Consider the following 18,749-nt stretch of genomic DNA (forward strand, 5'->3'; position numbering starts at 1 on the left):
CGTACTGCTCAATTGCTACATTAAAACGGTATGTTTCTTTTTCAGAACTGGAAAAACACAAGCGTGACAGCATTCGAACCTGTAATCTTCAGAAACGAAGTCCGACGCCTTATCCATTAGACCACACGGTCACTGACGATCAACATTTACATGTATACGACTCATCTCGAAACGCTCACACCCCTGAGGATTTGTGTTTTCGTTCTACACAGCCGCTGCCCCTTGCTCTTTCCCACCCATTCGTTACATTCAACCTCTGACGAGACCGACCAAATATAGACTGAGAAACAAGACCACACAATTTGTGCATTCGGAATCGAAGGCAGGCCGTCCCTCGCCGCATTTGCTACGATGGCCATTTGCTACTTCTGCAGAAGCGGCGGCGGCGACGACGACGACGACGACGACGACGACGAAGATCGCGAGAGACTCTGAGATATGTGAGAAATACATCTATAAAATGTAATTCAGACAGCCTCGTCCCACCTTATGCTGTACCGCTTTGGCAAATGCTTTATCTGCGCCATTCGCCTTAATCACATCTGAGAGTAAATCTTAAAAAAACGCCTGTCGCTAATTGTTCGTCATCACAGGTACTGTTTGCTATACGGCCACGACGCGCAACTGATTTCCAAAATTCATCTTTCTCCTGTGAGGATGGAACTTACAACCCCTGGTTTATTAGACCAGTGCTCTACCACTGAGCTAAAGAGGCGCGGCCTAGCGGTACTCTTGGGTACTTCGTCCTTACGGTCGTCTGCACCATCAGACTTTAGCTGACAACACTTCATATTACCGGCTAATATTTGCAGCTATGGCGACAAATTACTGCTTGGCTACACATCTGACACGTAACCGATGTGCTCTCCAAACCACAACACTTGCTTTTCAGAACATGTCTTTCACACATGTCTACAAAATCACCTTCACCTTCAAATACAGTTTCCTTGCGACTGACAGAGACGTAGGCAAAGTTTAAAGTTGCTATTTCCATTAAATCTCGTTAATCAGAAAAACGGTAATTTACACCTGCAGCGGAACAAAATTCCGTTCCGCCCAGCGTCTGGCTCGAACCCACGACCCTGGGATTAAGAGTCTGACGCTCTACCGACTGAGATAGCCGGCTACCTCGGTGAATACTTGCCGGGTAGCACGTCACACAGTACTCGTTTGGGTTGGGTGGTCCCATACAGAATCTCTCCATGCTGCCTAATGTTTTCCTAACGTCACACTCGTCACGTACTTCACTTTTATGTCATAATCATTTCTGAGAGGCAAAGAAATTGCATGACAACAAGCAGAGCTAGTGGCGTCAAAATTAACACACATACTTTATGTGACTCAAAAGCCGAACGAGTTACTTTCCGACGTTGTTTTAGATGTGCAAGTGCCAGTCAAAACTCGCGGTGTCGGCACTCTGCCGACCATTTCGTTAGTTAACACCGGTCTTGCTGTGTGTGTTTCAAGCTCAAGAGCATCTCCAAGCAAAAAATGGTCAACAGCAACATTCAGACGGTTTCGTACTGCTCAATTGCTACATTAAAACGGTATGTTTCTTTTTCAGAACTGGAAAAACACAAGCGTGACAGCATTCGAACCTGTAATCTTCAGAGCCGAAGTCCGACGCCTTATCCATTAGGCCACACGGTCACTGACGACCAACATTTACATGTATACGACTCATCTCGAAACGCTCACACCCCTGAGGATTTGTGTTTTCGTTCTACACAGCCGCTGCCCCTTGCTCTTTCCCACCCATTCGTTACATTCAACCTCTGACGTGACCGACCAAATATAGACTGAGAAACAAGACCACACAATTTGTGCATTCGGAATCGAAGGCAGGCCGTCCCTCGCCGCATTTGCTACGATGGCCATTTGCTACTTCTGCAGAAGCGGCGGCGGCGACGACGACGACGACGACGACGAAGATCGCGAGAGACTCTGAGATATGTGAGAAATACATCTATAAAATGTAATTCAGACTGCCTCGTCCCACCTTATGCTGTACCGCTTTGGCAAATGCTTTATCTGCGCCATTCGCCTTAATCACATCTGAGAGTAAATCTTAAAAAAACGCCTGTCGCTAATTGTTCGTCATCACAGGTACTGTTTGCTATACGGCCACGACGCGCAACTGATTTCCAAAATTCATCTTTCTCCTGTGAGGATGGAACTTACAACCCCTGGTTTATTAGACCAGTGCTCTACCACTGAGCTAAAGAGGCGCGGCCTAGCGGTACTCTTGGGTACTTCGTCCTTACGGTCGTCTGCACCATCAGACTTTAGCTGACAACACTTCATATTACCGGCTAATATTTGCAGCTATGGCGACAAATTACTGCTTGGCTACACATCTGACACGTAACCGATGTGCTCTCCAAACCACAACACTTGCTTTTCAGAACATGTCTTTCACACATGTCTACAAAATCACCTTCACCTTCAAATACAGTTTCCTTGCGACTGACAGAGACGTAGGCAAAGTTTAAAGTTGCTATTTCCATTAAATCTCGTTAATCAGAAAAACGGTAATTTACACCTGCAGCGGAACAAAATTCCGTTCCGCCCAGCGTCTGGCTCGAACCCACGACCCTGGGATTAAGAGTCTGACGCTCTACCGACTGATATAGCCGGCTACCTCGGTGAATACTTGCCGGGTAGCACGTCACACAGTACTCGTTTGGGTTGGGTGGTCCCATACAGAATCTCTCCATGCTGCCTAATGTTTTCCTAACGTCACACTCGTCACGTACTTCACTTTTATGTCATAATCATTTCTGAGAGGCAAAGAAATTGCATGACAACAAGCAGAGCTAGTGGCGTCAAAATTAACACACATACTTTATGTGACTCAAAAGCCGAACGAGTTACTTTCCGACGTTGTTTTAGATGTGCAAGTGCCAGTCAAAACTCGCGGTGTCGGCACTCTGCCGACCATTTCGTTAGTTAACACCGGTCATGCTGTGTGTGTTTCAAGCTCAAGAGCATCTCCAAGCAAAAAATGGTCAACAGCAACATTCAGACGGTTTCGTACTGCTCAATTGCTACATTAAAACGGTATGTTTCTTTTTCAGAACTGGAAAAACACAAGCGTGACAGCATTCGAACCTGTAATCTTCAGAAACGAAGTCCGACGCCTTATCCATTAGACCACACGGTCACTGACGATCAACATTTACATGTATACGACTCATCTCGAAACGCTCACACCCCTGAGGATTTGTGTTTTCGTTCTACACAGCCGCTGCCCCTTGCTCTTTCCCACCCATTCGTTACATTCAACCTCTGACGAGACCGACCAAATATAGACTGAGAAACAAGACCACACAATTTGTGCATTCGGAATCGAAGGCAGGCCGTCCCTCGCCGCATTTGCTACGATGGCCATTTGCTACTTCTGCAGAAGCGGCGGCGGCGACGACGACGACGACGACGACGACGACGAAGATCGCGAGAGACTCTGAGATATGTGAGAAATACATCTATAAAATGTAATTCAGACAGCCTCGTCCCACCTTATGCTGTACCGCTTTGGCAAATGCTTTATCTGCGCCATTCGCCTTAATCACATCTGAGAGTAAATCTTAAAAAAACGCCTGTCGCTAATTGTTCGTCATCACAGGTACTGTTTGCTATACGGCCACGACGCGCAACTGATTTCCAAAATTCATCTTTCTCCTGTGAGGATGGAACTTACAACCCCTGGTTTATTAGACCAGTGCTCTACCACTGAGCTAAAGAGGCGCGGCCTTGCGGTACTCTTGGGTACTTCGTCCTTACGGTCGTCTGCACCATCAGACTTTAGCTGACAACACTTCATATTACCGGCTAATATTTGCAGCTATGGCGACAAATTACTGCTTGGCTACACACCTGACACGTAACCGATGTGCTCTCCAAACCACAACACTTGCATTTCAGAACATGTCTTTCACACATGTCTACAAATTCACCTTCACCTTCAAATACAGTTTCCTTGCGACTGACAGAGACGTAGGCAAAGTTTAAAGTTGCTATTTCCATTAAATCTCGTTAATCAGAAAAACGGTAATTTACACCTGCAGCGGAACAAAATTCCGTTCCGCCCAGCGTCTGGCTCGAACCCACGACCCTGGGATGAAGTGTCTGACGCTCTACCGACTGAGTTAGCCGGCTACCTCGGTGAATACTTGCCGGGTAGCACGTCACACAGTACTCGTTTGGGTTGGGTGGTCCCATACAGAATCTCTCCATGCTGCCTAATGTTTTCCTAACGTCACACTCGTCACGTACTTCACTTTTATGTCATAATCATTTCTGAGAGGCAAAGAAATTGCATGACAACAAGCAGAGCTAGTGGCGTCAAAATTAACACATATACTTTATGTGACTCAAAAGCCGAACGAGTTACTTTCCGACGTTGTTTTAGATGTGCAAGTGCCAGTCAAAACTCGCGGTGTCTGCACTCTGCCGACCATTTCGTTAGTTAACACCGGTCTTGCTGTGTGTGTTTCAAGCTCAAGAGCATCTCCAAGCAAAAAATGGTCAACAGCAACATTCAGACGGTTTCATACTGCTCAATTGCTACATTAAAACGGTATGTTTCTTTTTCAGAACTGGAAAAACACAAGCGTGACAGCATTCGAACCTGTAATCTTCAGAGCCGAAGTCCGACGCCTTATCCATTAGGCCACACGGTCACTGACGACCAACATTTACATGTATACGACTCATCTCGAAACGCTCACACCCCTGAGGATTTGTGTTTTCGTTCTACACAGCCGCTGCCCCTTGCTCTTTCCCACCCATTCGTTACATTCAACCTCTGACGTGACCGACCAAATATAGACTGAGAAACAAGACCACACACTTTGTGCATTCGGAATCGAAGGCAGGGCGTCCCTCGCCGCATTTGCTACGATGGCCATTTGCTACTTCTGCAGAAGCGGCGGCGGCGACGACGACGACGACGACGACGACGACGACGACGACGACGAAGATCGCGAGAGGCTCTGAGATATGTGAGAAATACATCTATAAAATGTAATTCAGGCTGCCTCGTCCCACCTTATGCTGTACCGCTTTGGCAAATGCTTTATCTGCGCCATTCGCCTTAATCACATCTGAGAGTAAATCTTAAAAAAACGCCTGTCGCTAATTGTTCGTCATCACAGGTACTGTTTGCTATACGGCCACGACGCGCAACTGATTTCCGAAATTCATCTTTCTCCTGTGAGGATGGAACTTACAACCCCTGGTTTATTAGACCAGTGCTCTACCACTGAGCTAAAGAGGCGCGGCCAAGCGGTACTCTTGGGTACTTCGTCCTTACGGTCGTCTGCACCATCAGACTTTAGCTGACAACACTTCATATTACCGGCTAATATTTGCAGCTATGGCGACAAATTACTGCTTGGCTACACATCTGACACGTAACCGATGTGCTCTCCAAACCACAACACTTGCTTTTCAGAACATGTCTTTCACACATGTCTACAAAATCACCTTCACCTTCAAATACAGTTTCCTTGCGACTGACAGAGACGTAGGCAAAGTTTAAAGTTGCTATTTCCATTAAATCTCGTTAATCAGAAAAACGGTAATTTACACCTGCAGCGGAACAAAATTCCGTTCCGCCCTGCGTCTGGCTCGAACCCACGACCCTGGGATTAAGAGTCTGACGCTCTACCGACTGAGATAGCCGGCTACCTCGGTGAATACTTGCCGGGTAGCACGTCACACAGTACTCGTTTGGGTTGGGTGGTCCCATACAGAATCTCTCCATGCTGCCTAATGTTTTCCTAACGTCACACTCGTCACGTACTTCACTTTTATGTCATAATCATTTCTGAGAGGCAAAGAAATTGCATGACAACAAGCAGAGCTAGTGGCGTCAAAATTAACACACATACTTTATGTGACTCAAAAGCCGAACGAGTTACTTTCCGACGTTGTTTTAGATGTGCAAGTGCCAGTCAAAACTCGCGGTGTCGGCACTCTGCCGACCATTTCGTTAGTTAACACCGGTCTTGCTGTGTGTGTTTCAAGCTCAAGAGCATCTCCAAGCAAAAAATGGTCAACAGCAACATTCAGACGGTTTCGTACTGCTCAATTGCTACATTAAAACGGTATGTTTCTTTTTCAGAACTGGAAAAACACAAGCGTGACAGCATTCGAACCTGTAATCTTCAGATACGAAGTACGACGCCTTATCCATTAGACCACACGGTCACTGACGATCAACATTTACATGTATACGACTCATCTCGAAACGCTCACACCCCTGAGGATTTGTGTTTTCGTTCTACACAGCCGCTGCCCCTTGCTCTTTCCCACCCATTCGTTACATTCAACCTCTGACGAGACCGACCAAATATAGACTGAGAAACAAGACCACACAATTTGTGCATTCGGAATCGAAGGCAGGCCGTCCCTCGCCGCATTTGCTACGATGGCCATTTGCTACTTCTGCAGAAGCGGCGGCGGCGACGACGACGACGACGACGACGACGACGACGACGACGAAGATCGCGAGAGGCTCTGAGATATGTGAGAAATACATCTATAAAATGTAATTCAGGCTGCCTCGTCCCACCTTATGCTGTACCGCTTTGGCAAATGCTTTATCTGCGCCATTCGCCTTAATCACATCTGAGAGTAAATCTTAAAAAAACGCCTGTCGCTAATTGTTCGTCATCACAGGTACTGTTTGCTATACGGCCACGACGCGCAACTGATTTCCGAAATTCATCTTTCTCCTGTGAGGATGGAACTTACAACCCCTGGTTTATTAGACCAGTGCTCTACCACTGAGCTAAAGAGGCGCGGCCAAGCGGTACTCTTGGGTACTTCGTCCTTACGGTCGTCTGCACCATCAGACTTTAGCTGACAACACTTCATATTACCGGCTAATATTTGCAGCTATGGCGACAAATTACTGCTTGGCTACACATCTGACACGTAACCGATGTGCTCTCCAAACCACAACACTTGCTTTTCAGAACATGTCTTTCACACATGTCTACAAAATCACCTTCACCTTCAAATACAGTTTCCTTGCGACTGACAGAGACGTAGGCAAAGTTTAAAGTTGCTATTTCCATTAAATCTCGTTAATCAGAAAAACGGTAATTTACACCTGCAGCGGAACAAAATTCCGTTCCGCCCAGCGTCTGGCTCGAACCCACGACCCTGGGATTAAGAGTCTGACGCTCTACCGACTGAGATAGCCGGCTACCTCGGTGAATACTTGCCGGGTAGCACGTCACACAGTACTCGTTTGGGTTGGGTGGTCCCATACAGAATCTCTCCATGCTGCCTAATGTTTTCCTAACGTCACACTCGTCACGTACTTCACTTTTATGTCATAATCATTTCTGAGAGGCAAAGAAATTGCATGACAACAAGCAGAGCTGGTGGCGTCAAAATTAACACACATACTTTATGTGACTCAAAAGCCGAACGAGTTACTTTCCGACGTTGTTTTAGATGTGCAAGTGCCAGTCAAAACTCGCGGTGTCTGCACTCTGCCGACCATTTCGTTAGTTAACACCGGTCTTGCTGTGTGTGTTTCAAGCTCAAGAGCATCTCCAAGCAAAAAATGGTCAACAGCAACATTCAGACGGTTTCGTACTGCTCAATTGCTACATTAAAACGGTATGTTTCTTTTTCAGAACTGGAAAAACACAAGCGTGACAGCATTCGAACCTGTAATCTTCAGAGCCGAAGTCCGACGCCTTATCCATTAGGCCACACGGTCACTGACGACCAACATTTACATGTATACGACTCATCTCGAAACGCTCACACCCCTGAGGATTTGTGTTTTCGTTCTACACAGCCGCTGCCCCTTGCTCTTTCCCACCCATTCGTTACATTCAACCTCTGACGTGACCGACCAAATATAGACTGAGAAACAAGACCACACACTTTGTGCATTCGGAATCGAAGGCAGGGCGTCCCTCGCCGCATTTGCTACGATGGCCATTTGCTACTTCTGCAGAAGCGGCGGCGGCGACGACGACGACGACGACGACGACGACGACGAAGATCGCGAGAGGCTCTGAGATATGTGAGAAATACATCTATAAAATGTAATTCAGACTGCCTCGTCCCACCTTATGCTGTACCGCTTTGGCAAATGCTTTATCTGCGCCATTCGCCTTAATCACATCTGAGAGTAAATCTTAAAAAAACGCCTGTCGCTAATTGTTCGTCATCACAGGTACTGTTTGCTATACGGCCACGACGCGCAACTGATTTCCGAAATTCATCTTTCTCCTGTGAGGATGGAACTTACAACGCCTGGTTTATTAGACCAGTGCTCTACCACTGAGCTAAAGAGGCGCGGCCTAGCGGTACTCTTGGGTACTTCGTCCTTACGGTCGTCTGCACCATCAGACTTTAGCTGACAACACTTCATATTACCGGCTAATATTTGCAGCTATGGCGACAAATTACTGCTTGGCTACACATCTGACACGTAACCGATGTGCTCTCCAAACCACAACACTTGCTTTTCAGAACATGTCTTTCACACATGTCTACAAAATCACCTTCACCTTCAAATACAGTTTCCTTGCGACTGACAGAGACGTAGGCAAAGTTTAAAGTTGCTATTTCCATTAAATCTCGTTAATCAGAAAAACGGTAATTTACACCTGCAGCGGAACAAAATTCCGTTCCGCCCAGCGTCTGGCTCGAACCCACAACCCTGGGATTAAGAGTCTGACGCTCTACCGACTGAGATAGCCGGCTACCTCGGTGAATACTTGCCGGGTAGCACGTCACACAGTACTCGTTTGGGTTGGGTGGTCCCATACAGCATCTCTCCATGCTGCCTAATGTTTTCCTAACGTCACACTCGTCACGTACTTCACTTTTATGTCATAATCATTTCTGAGAGGCAAAGAAATTGCATGACAACAAGCAGAGCTAGTGGCGTCAAAATTAACACACATACTTTATGTGACTCAAAAGCCGAACGAGTTACTTTCCGACGTTGTTTTAGATGTGCAAGTGCCAGTCAAAACTCGCGGTGTCGGCACTCTGCCGACCATTTCGTTAGTTAACACCGGTCTTGCTGTGTGTGTTTCAAGCTCAAGAGCATCTCCAAGCAAAAAATGGTCAACAGCAACATTCAGACGGTTTCGTACTGCTCAATTGCTACATTAAAACGGTATGTTTCTTTTTCAGAACTGGAAAAACACAAGCGTGACAGCATTCGAACCTGTAATCTTCAGATACGAAGTCCGACGCCTTATCCATTAGACCACACGGTCACTGACGATCAACATTGACATGTATACGACTCATCTCGAAACGCTCACACCCCTGAGGATTTGTGTTTTCGTTCTACACAGCCGCTGCCCCTTGCTCTTTCCCACCCATTCGTTACATTCAACCTCTGACAAGACCGACCAAATATAGACTGAGAAACAAGACCACACAATTTGTGCATCCGGAATCGAAGGCAGGCCGTCCCTCGCCGCATTTGCTACGATGGCCATTTGCTACTTCTGCAGAAGCGGCGGCGGCGACGACGACGACGACGACGACGAAGATCGCGAGAGACTCTGAGATATGTGAGAAATACATCTATAAAATGTAATTCAGACTGCCTCGTCCCACCTTATGCTGTACCGCTTTGGCAAATGCTTTATCTGCGCCATTCGCCTTAATCACATCTGAGAGTAAATCTTAAAAAAACGCCTGTCGCTAATTGTTCGTCATCACAGGTACTGTTTGCTATACGGCCACGACGCGCAACTGATTTCCAAAATTCATCTTTCTCCTGTGAGGATGGAACTTACAACCCCTGGTTCATTAGACCAGTGCTCTACCACTGAGCTAAAGAGGCGCGGCCTAGCGGTACTCTTGGGTACTTCGTCCTTACGGTCGTCTGCACCATCAGACTTTAGCTGACAACACTTCATATTACCGGCTAATATTTGCAGCTATGGCGACAAATTACTGCTTGGCTACACATCTGACACGTAACCGATGTGCTCTCCAAACCACAACACTTGCTTTTCAGAACATGTCTTTCACACATGTCTACAAAATCACCTTCACCTTCAAATACAGTTTCCTTGCGACTGACAGAGACGTAGGCAAAGTTTAAAGTTGCTATTTCCATTAAATCTCGTTAATCAGAAAAACGGTAATTTACACCTGCAGCGGAACAAAATTCCGTTCCGCCCAGCGTCTGGCTCGAACCCACGACCCTGGGATTAAGAGTCTGACGCTCTACCGACTGAGATAGCCGGCTACCTCGGTGAATACTTGCCGGGTAGCACGTCACACAGTACTCGTTTGGGTTGGGTGGTCCCATACAGAATCTCTCCATGCTGCCTAATGTTGTCCTAACGTCACACTAGTCACGTACTTCACTTTTATGTCATAATCATTTCTGAGAGGCAAAGAAATTGCATGACAACAAGCAGAGCTAGTGGCGTCAAAATTAACACACATACTTTATGTGACTCAAAAGCCGAACGAGTTACTTTCCGACGTTGTTTTAGATGTGCAAGTGCCAGTCAAAACTCGCGGTGTCGGCACTCTGCCGACCATTTCGTTAGTTAACACCGGTCTTGCTGTGTGTGTTTCAAGCTCAAGAGCATCTCCAAGCAAAAAATGGTCAACAGCAACATTCAGACGGTTTCGTACTGCTCAATTGCTACATTAAAACGGTATGTTTCTTTTTCAGAACTGGAAAAACACAAGCGTGACAGCATTCGAACCTGTAATCTTCAGAGCCGAAGTCCGACGCCTTATCCATTAGGCCACACGGTCACTGACGACCAACGTTTACATGTATACGACTCATCTCGAAACGCTCACACCCCTGAGGATTTGTGTTTTCGTTCTACACAGCCGCTGCCCCTTGCTCTTTCCCACCCATTCGTTACATTCAACCTCTGACGTGACCGACCAAATATAGACTGAGAAACCAAACCACACACTTTGTGCATTCGGAATCGAAGGCAGGGCGTCCCTCGCCGCATTTGCTACGATGGCCATTTGCTACTTCTGCAGAAGCGGCGGCGGCGACGACGACGACGACGACGACGACGACGACGAAGATCGCGAGAGACTCTGAGATATGTGAGAAATACATCTATAAAATGTACTTCAGACTGCCTCGTCCCACCTTATGCTGTACCGCTTTGGCAAATGCTTTATCTGCGCCATTCGCCTTAATCACATCTGAGAGTAAATCTTAAAAAAACGCCTGTCGCTAATTGTTCGTCATCACAGGTACTGTTTGCTATACGGCCACGACGCGCAACTGATTTCCAAAATTCATCTTTCTCCTGTGAGGATGGAACTTACAACCCCTGGTTTATTAGACCAGTGCTCTACCACTGAGCTAAAGAGGCGCGGCCTAGCGGTACTCTTGGGTACTTCGTCCTTACGGTCGTCTGCACCATCAGACTTTAGGTGACAACACTTCATATTACCGGCTAATATTTGCAGCTATGGCGACAAATTACTGCTTGGCTACACATCTGACACGTAACCTATGTGCTCTCCAAACCACAACACTTGCTTTTCAGAACATGTCTTTCACACATGTCTACAAAATCACCTTCACCTTCAAATACAGTTTCCTTGCGACTGACAGAGACGTAGGCAAAGTTTAAAGTTGCTATTTCCATTAAATCTCGTTAATCAGAAAAACGGTAATTTACACCTGCAGCGGAACAAAATTCCGTTCCGCCCAGCGTCTGGCTCGAACCCACGACCCTGTGATTAAGAGTCTGACGCTCTACCGACTGAGATAGCCGGCTACCTCGGTGAATACTTGCCGGGTAGCACGTCACACAGTACTCGTTTGGGTTGGGTGGTCCCATACAGAATCTCTCCATGCTGCCTAATGTTTTCCTAACGTCACACTCGTCACGTACTTCACTTTTATGTCATAATCATTTCTGAGAGGCAAAGAAATTGCATGACAACAAGCAGAGCTAGTGGCGTCAAAATTAACACACATACTTTATGTGACTCAAAAGCCGAACGAGTTACTTTCCGACGTTGTTTTAGATGTGCAAGTGTCAGTCAAAACTCGCGGTGTCGGCACTCTGCCGACCATTTCGTTAGTTAACACCGGTCTTGCTGTGTGTGTTTCAAGCTCAAGAGCATCTCCAAGCAAAAAATGGTCAACAGCAACATTCAGACGGTTTCGTACTGCTCAATTGCTACATTAAAACGGTATGTTTCTTTTTCAGAACTGAAAAAACACAAGCGTGACAGCATTCGAACCTGTAATCTTCAGATACGAAGTACGACGCCTTATCCATTAGACCACACGGTCACTGACGATCAACATTTACATGTATACGACTCATCTCGAAACGCTCACACCCCTGAGGATTTGTGTTTTCGTTCTACACAGCCGCTGCCCCTTGCTCTTTCCCACCCATTCGTTACATTCAACCTCTGACGAGACCGACCAAATATAGACTGAGAAACAAGACCACACAATTTGTGCATTCGGAATCGAAGGCAGGCCGTCCCTCGCCGCATTTGCTACGATGGCCATTTGCTACTTCTGCAGAAGCGGCGGCGGCGACGACGACGACGACGACGACGACGACGACGATCGCGAGAGGCTCTGAGATATGTGAGAAATACATCTATAAAATGTAATTCAGACTGCCTCGTCCCACCTTATGCTGTACCGCTTTGGCAAATGCTTTATCTGCGCCATTCGCCTTAATCACATCTGAGAGTAAATCTTAAAAAAACGCCTGTCGCTAATTGTTCGTCATCACAGGTACTGTTTGCTATACGGCCACGACGCGCAACTGATTTCCAAAATTCATCTTTCTCCCGTGAGGATGGAACTACAACCCCTGGTTTATTAGACCAGTGCTCTACCACTGAGCTAAAGGGGCGCGGCCTAGCGGTACTCTTGGGTACTTCGTCCTTACGGTCGTCTGCACCATCAGACTTTAGCTGACAACACTTCATATTACCGGCTAATATTTGCAGCTATGGCGACAAATTACTGCTTGGCTACACATCTGACACGTAACCGATGTGCTCTCCAAACCACAACACTTGCTTTTCAGAACATGTCTTTCACACATGTCTACAAAATCACCTTCACCTTCAAATACAGTTTCCTTGCGACTGACAGAGACGTAGGCAAAGTTTAAAGTTGCTATTTCCATTAAATCTCGTTAATCAGAAAAACGGTAATTTACACCTGCAGCGGAACAAAATTCCGTTCCGCCCAGCGTCTGGCTCGAACCCACGACCCTGGGATTAAGAGTCTGACGCTCTACCGACTGAGATAGCCGGCTACCTCGGTGAATACTTGCCGGGTAGCTAGTCACACAGTACTCGTTTGGGTTGGGTGGTCCCATACAGAATCTCTCCATGCTGCCTAATGTTTTCCTAACGTCACACTCGTCACGTACTTCACTTTTATGTCATAATCATTTCTGAGAGGCAAAGAAATTGCATGACAACAAGCAGAGCTAGTGGCGTCAAAATTAACACACATACTTTATGTGACTCAAAAGCCGAACGAGTTACTTTCCGACGTTGTTTTAGATGTGCAAGTGTCAGTCAAAACTCGCGGTGTCGGCACTCTGCCGACCATTTCGTTAGTTAACACCGGTCTTGCTGTGTGTGTTTCAAGCTCAAGAGCATCTCCAAGCAAAAAATGGTCAACAGCAACATTCAGACGGTTTCGTACTGCTCAATTGCTACATTAAAACGGTATGTTTCTTTTTCAGAACTAGAAAAACACAAGCGTGACAGCATTCGAACCTGTAATCTTCAGATACGAAGTCCGACGCCTTATCCATTAGACCACACGGTCACTGACGATCAACATTTACATGTATACGACTCATCTCGAAACGCTCACACCCCTGAGGATTTGTGTTTTCGTTCTACACAGCCGCTGCCCCTTGCTCTTTCCCACCCATTCGTTACATTCAACCTCTGACGTGACCGACCAAATATAGACTGAGAAACCAAACCACACACTTTGTGCATTCGGAATCGAAGGCAGGGCGTCCCTCGCCGCATTTGCTACGATGGCCATTTGCTACTTCTGCAGAAGCGGCGGCGGCGACGACGACGACGACGACGATGACGACGACGACGACGACGAAGATCGCGAGAGACTCTGAGATATGTGAGAAATACATCTATAAAATGTACTTCAGACTGCCTCGTCCCACCTTATGCTGTACCGCTTTGGCAAATGCTTTATCTGCGCCATTCGCCTTAATCACATCTGAGAGTAAATCTTAAAAAAACGCCTGTCGCTAATTGTTCGTCATCACAGGTACTGTTTGCCATACGGCCACGACGCGCAACTGATTTCCAAAATTCATCTTTCTCCTGTGAGGATGGAACTTACAACCCCTGGTTTATTAGACCAGTGCTCTACCACTGAGCTAAAGAGGCGCGGCCTATCGGTACTCTTGGGTACTTCGTCCTTACGGTCGTCTGCACCATCAGACTTTAGCTGACAACACTTCATATTACCGGCTAATATTTGCAGCTATGGCGACAAATTACTGCTTGGCTACACATCTGACACGTAACCGATGTGCTCTCCAAACCACAACACTTGCTTTTCAGAACATGTCTTTCACACATGTCTACAAAATCACCTTCACCTTCAAATACAGTTTCCTTGCGACTGACAGAGACGTAGGCAAAGTTTAAAGTTGCTATTTCCATTAAATCTCGTTAATCAGAAAAACGGTAATTTACACCTGCAGCGGAACAAAATTCCGTTCCGCCCAGCGTCTGGCTCGAACCCACGACCCTGGGATTAAGAGTCTGACGCTCTACCGACTGAGTTAGCCGGCTACCTCGGTGAATACTTGCCGGGTAGCACGTCACACAGTACTCGTTTGGGTTGGGTGGTCCCATACAGAATCTCTCCATGCTGCCTAATGTTTTCCTAACGTCACACTTGTCACGTACTTCACTTTTATGTCATAATCATTTCTGAGAGGCAAAGAAATTGCATGACAACAAGCAGAGCTAGTGGCGTCAAAATTAACACACATACTTTATGTGACTCAAAAGCCGAACGAGTTACTTTCCGACGTTGTTTTAGATGTGCAAGTGTCAGTCAAAACTCGCGGTGTCAGCACTCTGCCGACCATTTCGTTAGTTAACACCGGTCTTGCTGTGTGTGTTTCAAGCTCAAGAGCATCTCCAAGCAAAAAATGGTCAACAGCAACATTCAGACGGTTTCGTACTGCTCAATTGCTACATTAAAACGGTATGTTTCTTTTTCAGAACTGGAAAAACACAAGCGTGACAGCATTCGAACCTGTAATCTTCAGATACTAAGTCCGACGCCTTATCCATTAGACCACACGGTCACTGACGATCAACATTTACATGTATACGACTCATCTCGAAACGCTCACACCCCTGAGGATTTGTGTTTTCGTTCTACACAGCCGCTGCCCCTTGCTCTTTCCCACCCATTCGTTACATTCAACCTCTGACGAGACCGACCAAATATAGACTGAGAAACAAGACCACACAATTTGTGCATTCGGAATCGAAGGCAGGCCGTCCCTCGCCGCATTTGCTACGATGGCCATTTGCTACTTCTGCAGAAGCGGCGGCGACGACGACGACAACGACGAAGATCGCGAGAGACTCTGAGATATGTGAGAAATACATCTATAAAATGTAATTCAGACTGCCTCGTCCCACCTTATGCTGTACCGCTTTGGCAAATGCTTTATCTGCGCCATTCGCCTTAATCACATCTGAGAGTAAATCTTAAAAAAACGCCTGTCGCTAATTGTTCGTCATCACAGGTACTGTTTGCTATACGGCCACGACGCGCAACTGATTTCCAAAATTCATCTTTCTCCTGTGAGGATGGAACTTACAACCCCTGGTTCATTAGACCAGTGCTCTACCACTGAGCTAAAGAGGCGCGGCCTAGCGGTACTCTTGGGTACTTCGTCCTTACGGTCGTCTGCACCATCAGACTTTAGCTGACAACACTTCATATTACCGGCTAATATTTGCAGCTATGGCGACAAATTACTGCTTGGCTACACATCTGACACGTAACCGATGTGCTCTCCAAACCACAACACTTGCTTTTCAGAACATGTCTTTCACACATGTCTACAAAATCACCTTCACCTTCAAATACAGTTTCCTTGCGACTGACAGAGACGTAGGCAAAGTTTAAAGTTGCTATTTCCATTAAATCTCGTTAATCAGAAAAACGGTATTTTACACCTGCAGCGGAACAACATTCCGTTCCGCCCAGCGTCTGGCTCGAACCCACGACCCTGGGATTAAGAGTCTGACGCTCTACCGACTGAGATAGCCGGCTACCTCGGTGAATACTTGCCGGGTAGCACGTCACACAGTACTCGTTTGGGTTGGGTGGTCCCATACAGAATCTCTCCATGCTGCCTAATGTTTTCCTAACGTCACACTAGTCACGTACTTCACTTTTATGTCATAATCATTTCTGAGAGGCAAAGAAATTGCATGACAACAAGCAGAGCTAGTGGCGTCAAAATTAACACACATACTTTATGTGACTCAAAAGCCGAACGAGTTACTTTCCGACGTTGTTTTAGATGTGCAAGTGCCAGTCAAAACTCGCGGTGTCGGCACTCTGCCGACCATTTCGTTAGTTAACACCGGTCTTGCTGTGTGTGTTTCAAGCTCAAGAGCATCTCCAAGCAAAAAATGGTCAACAGCAACATTCAGACGGTTTCGTACTGCTCAATTGCTACATTAAAACGGTATGTTTCTTTTTCAGAACTGGAAAAACACAAGCGTGACAGCATTCGAACCTGTAATCTTCAGAGCCGAAGTCCGACGCCTTATCCATTAGGCCACACGGTCACTGACGACCAACGTTTACATGTATACGACTCATCTCGAAACGCTCACACCCCTGAGGATTTGTGTTTTCGTTCTACACAGCCGCTGCCCCTTGCTCTTTCCCACCCATTCGTTACATTCAACCTCTGACGTGACCGACCAAATATAGACTGAGAAACCAAACCACACACTTTGTGCATTCGGAATCGAAGGCAGGGCGTCCCTCGCCGCATTTGCTACGATGGCCATTTGCTACTTCTGCAGAAGCGGCGGCGGCGGCGACGACGACGACGACGACGACGACGACGACGACGAAGATCGCGAGAGACTCTGAGATATGTGAGAAATACATCTATAAAATGTACTTCAGACTGCCTCGTCCCACCTTATGCTGTACCGCTTTGGCAAATGCTTTATCTGCGCCATTCGCCTTAATCACATCTGAGAGTAAATCTTAAAAAAACGCCTGTCGCTAATTGTTCGTCATCACAGGTACTGTTTGCTATACGGCCACGACGCGCAACTTATTTCCAAAATTCATCTTTCTCCTGTGAGGATGGAACTTACAACCCCTGGTTTATTACACCAGTGCTCTACCACTGAGCTAAAGAGGCGCGGCCTAGCGGTACTCTTGGGTACTTCGTCCTTACGGTCGTCTGCACCATCAGACTTTAGCTGACTACACTTCATATTACCGGCTAATATTTGCAGCTATGGCGACAAATTACTGCTTGGCTACACATCTGACACGTAACCGATGTGCTCTCCAAACCACAACACTTGCTTTTCAGAACATGTCTTTCACACATGTCTACAAAATCACCTTCACCTTCAAATACAGTTTCCTTGCGACTGACAGAGACGTAGGCAAAGTTTAAAGTTGCTATTTCCATTAAATCTCGTTAATCAGAAAAACGGTAATTTACACCTGCAGCGGAACAAAATTCCGTTCCGCCCAGCGTCTGGCTCGAACCCACGACCCTGGGATTAAGAGTCTGACGCTCTACCGACTGAGATAGCCGGCTACCTCGGTGAATACTTGCCGGGTAGCACGTCACACAGTACTCGTTTGGGTTGGGTGGTCCCATACAGAATCTCTCCATGCTGCCTAATGTTTTCCTAACGTCACACTCGTCACGTACTTCACTTTTATGTCATAATCATTTCTGAGAGGCAAAGAAATTGCATGACAACAAGCAGAGCTAGTGGCGTCAAAATTAACACACATACTTTATGTGACTCAAAAGCCGAACGAGTTACTTTCCGACGTTGTTTTAGATGTGCAAGTGTCAGTCAAAACTCGCGGTGTCGGCACTCTGCCGACCATTTCGTTAGTTAACACCGGTCTTGCTGTGTGTGTTTCAAGCTCAAGAGCATCTCCAAGCAAAAAATGGTCAACAGCAACATTCAGACGGTTTCGTACTGCTCAATTGCTACATTAAAACGGTATGTTTCTTTTTCAGAACTGGAAAAACACAAGCGTGACAGCATTCGAACCTGTAATCTTCAGATACGAAGTCCGACGCCTTATCCATTAGACCACACGGTCACTGACGATCAACATTTACATGTATACGACTCATCTCGAAACGCTCACACCCCTGAGGATTTGTGTTTTCGTTCTACACAGCCGCTGCCCCTTGCTCTTTCCCACCCATTCGTTACATTCAACCTCTGACGTGACCGACCAAATATAGACTGAGAAACCAAACCACACACTTTGTGCATTCGGAATCGAAGGGAGGGCGTCCCTCGCCGCATTTGCTACGATGGCCATTTGCTACTTCTGCAGAAGCGGCGGCGGCGGCGGCGACGACGACGACGACGACGACGACGACGACGACGACGACGACGACGACGACGACGACGAAGATCGCGAGAGACTCTGAGATATGTGAGAAATACATCTATAAAAT

This window comes from Schistocerca gregaria, unplaced genomic scaffold (assembly GCF_023897955.1).
Source record: "Schistocerca gregaria isolate iqSchGreg1 unplaced genomic scaffold, iqSchGreg1.2 ptg000285l, whole genome shotgun sequence".
NCBI lineage: Eukaryota > Metazoa > Arthropoda > Insecta > Orthoptera > Acrididae > Schistocerca > Schistocerca gregaria.